This window comes from Lissotriton vulgaris, chromosome 7 (assembly GCF_964263255.1).
Source record: "Lissotriton vulgaris chromosome 7, aLisVul1.2, whole genome shotgun sequence".
Lineage (NCBI taxonomy): Eukaryota > Metazoa > Chordata > Amphibia > Caudata > Salamandridae > Lissotriton > Lissotriton vulgaris.
In genome coordinates, this window is record NC_141695.1 from 220140255 (window position 1) to 220148747 (window position 8493).

Below are 8493 nucleotides of genomic sequence, written 5' to 3' on the forward strand. Positions count from 1 at the left end.
AGACAAACTTAAGACAAAATCCTAACTTCTGTGAATACCAAAAATAGTAAATTCATTCTGTGAATACCAAAAGTAGTAAGTGCATTCTGTGAATACCAAAATAGTAGTAAGTTTAGGATTGAGTATTGAGTTCATTCTGTGAATCGGGCCCATTATTTCTAAGGCAGGCGTGGGGGTCTGCCTATGGAGGGGGGGAGACTGTAAACTTTTATGTTTTTGAGTGTGGCGCTAGTAATCTCTGCATCACCCGGATCTCGAGAGCACGAGATAGGAAAGCGGGCAGATAAACATATTTTCAAAAGCATGACGACCCCTTTCTGGGCAGTTTCACATCAGTCTTTCACCAAACACGCCTAATTCAAACTGCCAATTCTGCAGAGCTAAGAAGCCCCAATGCTAATTCCTGGCGTTCAACAACACGTTAACTCTAACAAAGGCGAAACCGATTGCATTTCCAATGCAATATGTCTCGTTTTAAAATGTGGTTTAGATATTTTGAGTGTATAATAGTGTTGCGAAGATTACCAAGACACTATAGGCACTGGAAGTAGGGATATGGGGAGTAATGGGGCACAGGGGGCTGCAGCACCCCAAAAATAAACATACTGCAGTTTTGAAGGTGAATGACAAATAAAGATGGCCTCACATTTTGTTTTTAGCTTGTCACATTTGCTGTGTGTTCAAAGACAGGTCAAATGTCTGTCTGTGTCTTCTGACAAATTGGAGCCTTTTCTTTAAACATGGACATTGGTGGTTACTTTTCATCTCTGACTTCAAAATGAGAGAGCGTTGCTGGTGAGAAAGGAGAAGGGAAAGGCTGCAGGATGTCATTTTTTTAGACACCATTTTGTTTTACATACCTATAAATAAACTGTAGATGTATTTCAAAATATATTAGCAGTTCAGAAATCACAAATTAAGCACTTTCTTTTTAATCCTCAAGTGTGATGGAAACAAAGATTTAAATAGGAGCAAAACATAGCGAGACACTTGGTGATGCAGGAATGATGAATATTCACTGAAACCCGATTTCTACATTTCATTGTTTGTGCGCTATATAGTTGTATCGGTAAAACTGTATGGGCCTCATTTATGAGAAATGACACATCGCTGCGTCAAAGCAGCGGTGTCACTTCTCAGTGCGCACTCCTTGCGTCATGATTGATGCGTCATATTGATAATATGACGCATCATGTCGCAAGGAGTTACAGATAGGTCAGTATTTCTGACGTATCTGTAGGCGCAAAAGTGACGCATTGCTGGAGTGTGTCACAAAAGTGACGCATCTCCATCAATGGGTCATTTCACATGGGCAAGTCCCATGTTGTTAGTGCCTGCGTCAGTCTTACGCCTGCTATGAAGCAGGCGTAAGATTTTGACGCATTAGCGGCCAAGAAATGGCGCAGTGAAATCTTATAGATTTCACTGCGTCACTTCCATGACCCTTTCTTGCGTCAAAGCGCCCCCCTTGCATACATTTTACCTGGCACAGGTATAATGTGGCGCAGGGGTTTACAAAGAGACACATCTACCTAGATGCGCCACTTTGTAAATATGGCGCAACAAGGCGCATTTTTTACGCCACTGGTGCGTCACAAAAAGAGACGCACCGGCGGCGTAAAAGTGACGCACAGCCTCATAAATGAGGCCCTATGTCTTTGCAAATTTAGTGCCCATTTTAATGGAGAATGTGCTGTCTCTCAATGACAGTGCGATACAACACCCTGGTTTATAATAGTTATAATATATTTGTGAGTGTGCTCCAGAATACACCACCAGCTTCACACTACATCCTTACCATGAACGAGCGCAGTTGATTTGTTCCTCTTGTTCTTTGTGTGACTCTTGGATATTTCACACTCCCTGTGAGTTCAGTGTTGTAACGTGATGGCACCGGACACCAGCGAAGGCTGCTCCATCTCCCATATGGTGGCTCAGACCTGGAACGGCCTCCCCCCTACACCTCAGAGCCGCACCATCGCTCCAGCAGTTCAGGAAGGACCTCTAGACATGGATGTTCAACCAATAGGAGAACAGGCAGCGCTATCCGACAGCGCCACGAGACCCTCACGGGTGGAGCAGCCGCGCTCAAGAAATGCTGTTTGATTGATGGCAGAACCACCAGTCTCAAAACTGTTCCAGCACCTTATGCAAGACACAATCAATACAGGGCATCTCATAGCTCCTTATGCACGATAGAGTCCCACCTGCTGGAAAGCACGGAACCTCGCAAAAGTGCATTTGACTCAAAGTCCTTTTTTTAGGCAGTTTTTTTATGTTGTGCGAACTCAACCGAAGATATTGAAGCGCTTTACATGAGCACCAGTTACATTACACCAAGACACATTCATTTTTGGTAGGCACAGCAGGGAGAGTAAGTGATTTGCTCCGAATCACACGATATTGAACTGACCTCGAGACTCGAACCCGACCCCAGTTCCAAAGTCAGCAGTTTATTTATTTATTTTATTTATATTCTTATATAGCGCCTAAATAGACCCCCGAAGGGGTATCTCCGCGCTTTGCCAGGGAAGAATATAACTCATGCTAGACCATGGTTAGAGGAAACAATTAGGCTATGATTGTGGGTTTAGATGTTCATGAGTAAGTGAGTTTTAAGGGATTTTCGGAAGGCTAGGTGGTTAGTGATTAGTCTCAGTGTATGGGGCAATGAGTTCCAGAGGACAGGTCCAGTGTGGGCCATTACGCCATATCCTCACCCCCTTTGAAGCGCAGCATCTCCATCGATGTGCCTCCCCCGAAATCAAGGCTTCAGGCATCACAGCCACAGTCTCGTAAAGTCCTACAGGGATAGATAGAACCTCCTCATGCCGGTGAGTTAGACAGTCTCTTCCCAGCCGTCTCCTACAGGTGCAGCCTCCACTGTGGCATATACAGCGGCTCTCCCATGGTGAGTGTCTGACAGCACTATGCACAGACCCTCCCGCAGAACCGCCAACTCTGGTAGAGAGCGATCCACTACAGGCAGGCGGTAATACCGCTCTGAATAAAATGCAGCCACGTGCACAGGCGCCTATAGAACCTCCCATAGGACTGAGGCTACAATCTGAGAACACGTGACCCACTTTCACAAGAACTCACCAATAGCGCCCTGTGATTCTCAGGGCCAGTTAAGCTCTGTGCTAGTGTTCACACCAAGTCTCCTAAAGTGCAGCTACTTGTACATACACATATCTATAGAATGAATCCCACATTCCGCGAGAGGTAAGCGCTGGTTATTAATGCACTGTAAGGACAGGCATCGCAATTTTATTTGTCAACAATACTCATTTTACATACCTCAGAGGGATGATGGACAAGTGGTCCCTGTCGGGATTGAAACCCAAGACTTTCAAATTACACACACAGATATGAACCTTTACATTTTTTTTAGCACTTTCAGGATGGAGAAACTGCCTGTTGTTCTGACATAATAGGATTCCAAGTCAAAAGAGAACTCCTCCTCAAAACACCACCATAAGAGTTGGCATTGGTGAATACTATGTACAACCAGTCTCATGAAAGAGGCCAAGGACGGAATGAGCATGGGATGCGTCTGGTGTTCCCTCGAGAGCCAGTGCTAACCAGCAGGGTTGAGCCTTGAAACCTAGAAGCAGCCATTTATGTTTTAATCTCTGTATTTTTAAAGTACCTATGAAATGTGCAGTTTTTGCCCCGGTGTGTCTGTATTGCACGATGAAGCTCTTAATATCACTCCAAAGATACGCACTTGTGTTGTTTGAGAGGAGAGAAGGTTAACGCTCCCCTTGACAGGGATGGACGAGCACTTACGGCACTGCACTTACTGCAATGATACCCACTTCAGCGCGAAAACGCATCATCTTTCTAATTCCCGTCCTTTGCAACGGCCCACAATTTGAGGTGCCCGCACCCTTCTCCATCAGAGACAAAATATGAGAGTTCCGAAACTCGTGTTCAGCTTGTTCAGGCCAGGAGGGCCCGGGTGCCGCTGCACCAGCTGCACCACTGGTAGCTCAGTCCCTGGACAGCAGGCCATCTTGTGAAGCGAGCTACCCGGGAGCTGGGTGTACCCAGCAGCCAGCTGTCCTGGCATCTTTCCAGCCATGCTGATGCGGCGACAGACATCTCTGCCAAGACTTCTGTTTTTGGGAATCGAACCCAATATGTTGCAATTAATTCACCAGAAGCAAATGAGGCCCTATAATACAGTCTCCCCAGTGGTAGATTCAAGAGGTGTGTACAATTGTGGAATTGATTGCAAAAATTCAGAAATATAATACAAACATGTTTGCAATTACTCTTTTAAAGTAAAATAAGTGTTGCAAATATCCTCGGTGATTTTTGCACATTAGCGCACACTTTGACCAAAAATGTGTCTTGAAACTCTCATAGGATACTGGTTCGAGTACAAGGGTTTCTCAGCAAGATATTTTCTTCGCAAACGAGCCTTCTACGTAGAGAGACGTATGCAAAATTGCATAATACATAATTTTTTCAACTTTGCAAAATTCATGTCTCGCGAACATTCATAAATGAAGTGAATTTCAGTGGCATAAGTACAACGCAGTGGCATAAGTACAACGTCACCCATGCCAAGTCATTTCTCCGCTTCTTCAAGGCTCAACAACAAATCATGCAGTCTGCGTATCACGAAGGGAAATGTACTTCATTTATTTTAACAAGTCGCCTGTCACACAAAGTACTAGACAGTTTCAAACCTTTTCCAAACACTATTGGCAGTACACCGAACTGAAGCTGCTACAAATATTTTTCCAATTAACTAATAGGTTTGATAATTATATTAAACGCCTGGGCGCCTATCACATCAAAATGACAAATTTCCTAATGGCCCAAGTATTTATGGTCAATCTTTGATTTTCTTGTCTGAGAGCCACCGCATTTCACTTAAGCCTCTGGCTATGACTCACAACGGGGTCTCCCGCCTCACAACACAGAGCCAGATGCACAAAGCTATTGTGGTCTCAGGTCAGTTGAGGTTCAGCAAATGTACAAAACCTTGGTTTCCAGAATCACGATTTGCAGATTTTCCTAACCGGTAATTCCATATATGGCTGAGAAATATCTTTATGTATAATGTTTTTTCCCACAACCATAGCTTTAGGAGCAGGGGTGGTGCAGGGACCAATATCTTCATAATAATTATGCAGATATGTTATTTTGCCTCTTTTGAACTTATATGGCTTACCCTATCAAATTCCCTCCAGTGGCCCAAACCTCTTCAAGCCTAGTGAAGATGACTGTGTTCCTTTAGTCCCAATACCAGCAGAGCACAAGTCGCTACAAGAGTAAAGTTCACCTAAGGTGTATCCCAAGGGGAAAGCTGACAGTAGCCCTATCAATAGGGCACAAGGAGACTGATGGTTGGAGAAGGCAGACTGACATGCAGGGACTCATTAAATTTGACATTTACTAATGGAAAAGGGATTAGTCATCATTTTAAAATCCAAGAAGGGCCCCAGAAGATCCTTAATGTCCCCCTCAGTGTGGGCCCTAACAGGCATGGCATGTGTTCAGATCATGTGGTGAGGGGAAAAATATGAGGAGAAATAAGACAGGCATTGAACAGTAACTGATCTCTGGAGGTAAATGTAAAAAAAATGTAAATTGATACTTGTATAGTGCACTACTCACCCGCAAGGGTCTGAAGGCGCTTGTATGAATACCGCTGTGGAACCCATCCTGGCTTTCCCTGTGAGGCGTCCACTCCTGGGCACCCCCAAGGTGGAGGCCAGGCATCCTTAGCGTTGTGGGGGCCGTTGTGGAGATTAAGCAAGCTATTGCCCAGAGTTGCAGAGTGGGACTCCATGATTGGAATAGGCACCGAGTGCCCCCGGAATATTGAGATCGGAATCTGTTTTTTAACTTCAGAAAGCTTTATTGAAATAGCAAACAACGTAAAACATCAGTGCAAATTCATGTTGCAAAAGAATATTTTAAGGGAAAAAAACATATTATAAGAAGCAGTAACAAGTAATATCCTCAAAGAATCAAAACTATACTTAGAGTAAATGCATTTTTAACAGATTTTAAGAAAAAGAGAAAGAAAAAGAAAGAAAAAGAGAAAAGAAAAGGAGAGGGGAGAAGAAGAGGGGAGGAAAGAAGAGTCCTAACATTGTTAGCGCATTGGTAAATAGTCCATTAAACAACAGTACAATGTGTAACAAATGAAATCATGTCGACATTCTAAAAGAGATCGGACTCTTGATGGCACGAAATATCACCCCAAAAAGTTTGGGGGTAACCCTGCAGAAAGGGCCATTTCCAACACGCTGGCTTATTTGTTACTTAGCCCTGTATTTTATTTCAATGATATTTATTTATTTTATTTATGCGATTTTATATAGCGCGAACTTTACCCGAAGGTGTCAGAGCGCTTTACATAGGACCCAGTTTCAACCATAAGGACTGATGGTTACAATCGGAAAAACAGATTTGCAAATTTTTGACTTACATAAGAACCAGTTGAAAACATACGGACTTAGGATTATATGCGTTATAAAAAAAAGAAAGGTACAAACAGAAAAAAGCAAATGTACAAGAGATAAAGTCACACAAGGAGGAGATACAAATGGATAAACTCTAGGCATATACTAGTGATATCTCTATCTACTTAGGAAGGGGACACACATGGATATACTCTAAGAGTCACAGACGAATGGTAGAGAGCACAGCGGACTCCTGCATAAACTAGTGAATTAGAATTATCTCTATATACATGGGAAGGGATAAGACCGGATATACTCTAATGGACACATAGGAATGGTAGAGAGTACAAAGGTCGACTGCATACACTAGTGATTAGAGCTATCTCTATATACATAGGGAGGGGATAAGACTAGATATACTAAAGAGGCACATAGGCAAGGTATATGGTGCAAGGTCTAAAGCAAATACCATTGATTAGAGTTATTATAATAAGTCAAAGAGCAGAGTTCCATAAGTGTGGATGCAGTCACAGAAAAAAGGGAGGGTGGGAGGGATGCAAGGGTATAGAGAGAAGGGGAAGCGGAAAAGGGAGGGAACATTTGAGGATCATCCACGGGGAAAAAGGTTAATGGACGAGGGAATGGGAGGAGGGCTAGAGTCCAGCGAAACTGTCCGAAAACAGCAGCAAAGTGATGGTCAGGACAAAACAGAAAGTCAAGAAGTCCAGGAGTGAAGGTGGGAGATGAAGCTGGAGGCCAGCCGCAGGCGCGTCACCATCTTGGAGAGCTTGCAGTCAGCCGTCTCGGTGGGGGTGGGAGTGCGCCCGGTGGTGAAGGCCATGTTGACGCTGTTGGTACGGTCACGTGATGGCCATAGGGCGCTGCACGGCTGCCGGTGGATTGTGTGTGGATTCACCCGCAAGCAGTGTGGACTCCGGGAGCAGCGGCACATTCAGAACACTGGTGCCATGTGGGGGGTGGGGGAGGGGTGAGTGGTCTGGAGATCCGGCCCGTGTTGCAGGGCCACAGGGCATTCCGGCACTGGCAGTGGCCCCAAACTGGCAGCAGGTCGGGAGGCAGGCCAAACGTCCAAGAGAGGGCCACAGGATTAGCAGGAGGCCGGGGAGAAGTTGGGGCGAGCCAGTGGAAGCGGCGATCGCCATCCAAAAGTCGCCTCCGGGCGCCATCTTAGAGTCAGGCAGGCGCTGGGAGGATTCCCTCGGTGGGGGTCTTCACCGAAGTGAAGGTAGTGGAAATTATGCCAGCTGCTGCGGCGAGAGTCTTGACAAGCCGGGGTAGCGCAGGTCGCAATCCTACCTCCCAGCGGCGGCCGCAGTCAGCGGAGTCCACGGCGCAGTGCCGCCCGCCATCTTGAGCGCCTCCGCCCTCTCCTCCTTCACCTCGGGAGATCGAGCCTGTCCGCCAACCTCGGAGCGATTGCTGCTGCTCCGCACCTGCCCCACTCGCTCCGCTTCGTGCTGGAAAAAAGAGCGGTCAAAATGAAGGGCTGTAACTGCCCAGGGCCGGGTCAGAGCATCTCGTGGACCGTGAGCCAAGACGATCAGCGTCCGCCCGGCTCCCAGCTCCGCCCTCTCTCTGATAGACACGGGCTGTCCTACTCCATATGGGCGCCAAATTCCACCACAGTCATGGATTGTCCTAATCATTCTCAAGAGAGGCATTCTTTCCCACTCTATACTCTTTACTTTTTTTAAGGCACTAAAACAGTATTTTACAGGAGCTACCAGGACGTATTGACCTGGAATCCATAGAGGTGTTGTGGGCAGTGATAACTCTAATCTGTCCTATCATACATACCCCAACCAGATCCCTTAATATGATTCCATTAACCTGCCAAAAATGTTCCTGAATTGAAAAACTCCTGTCAGAACCCCATTCAGGGGGCCACAGGGCAAGCAGGAGTTGCTGGGCCCAGCCGTGGAGGTGGAGGCCTTTTATTCCTGATGTCCTGGAACGTGACTTAGGATGGATCCTGAGCAGCTTGGCCAAGAACCCCTTCAGCACTTGACTCCCAGTAGGAGCTTGGATCAAGCAGCCCAAGGGT

At 45.9% G+C, this 8493-nt stretch overlaps 1 pseudogene; it reads left to right on the forward strand.

The window, feature by feature from the left end:
* Positions 1-3732: 3732 nt before the first annotated feature.
* Positions 3733-3848, forward strand: LOC147701250 (U6atac minor spliceosomal RNA; annotated as a pseudogene).
* The last annotated feature ends 4645 nt before the right edge of the window (positions 3849-8493 follow it).